Below are 555 nucleotides of genomic sequence, written 5' to 3'. Positions count from 1 at the left end.
GCCGGGCCTGTCACCATCTATTTTGAAAGATCTTTCTGCTGGGTATAAAATTCTAGGTTGACTGTTTTCCTTTAGCACTTGGAAGGTACCATTCCACTGTCTTCCAGCTGACACAGTTTCTCTGAGAAGTCTGCCGTCATCCTCTCTTTGTTCTTCTGTATATCATGTGTCCTTTTTTTTCTGACTGCTTTAAAGATCTTCTCTTTTTCACTGGTTTTGAGCACTTTGATTATCATGTCTCTTCATGTGTCTTATGTTTGGAATTTGGTGATCTTCTTGAATTTGTTGAGAATCTGTGGGTTTATACTTTTCATCAAATTTGGAAAATTTTCAGCCATTATTTCTTATATGTTTTTCTCCTTCCTCCTTCTTTGGGGACCCCAGTTACACATATATAAGGTGCTTGAAGTTGTTCCGGAGCTCACTGAGGCTGTTTTTATTTTTTTGAATTGCTTTTACTCTCTGCTTCATTTTAGATAGTTCCATTGTTGAGTCCTAAAGTTCACCAGTCTTTCCTTTCGCCGAGTCTAACTTGCTGTTAGCCTCATCCAGTAT

The sequence above is a fragment of the Propithecus coquereli genome, unplaced genomic scaffold (genome assembly GCF_000956105.1).
Source record: "Propithecus coquereli isolate 6110/MARCELLA unplaced genomic scaffold, Pcoq_1.0 Scaffold193, whole genome shotgun sequence".
NCBI classification, from domain to species: Eukaryota; Metazoa; Chordata; class Mammalia; order Primates; family Indriidae; genus Propithecus; species Propithecus coquereli.
Note: the sequence above shows the minus strand (reverse complement) of the source record.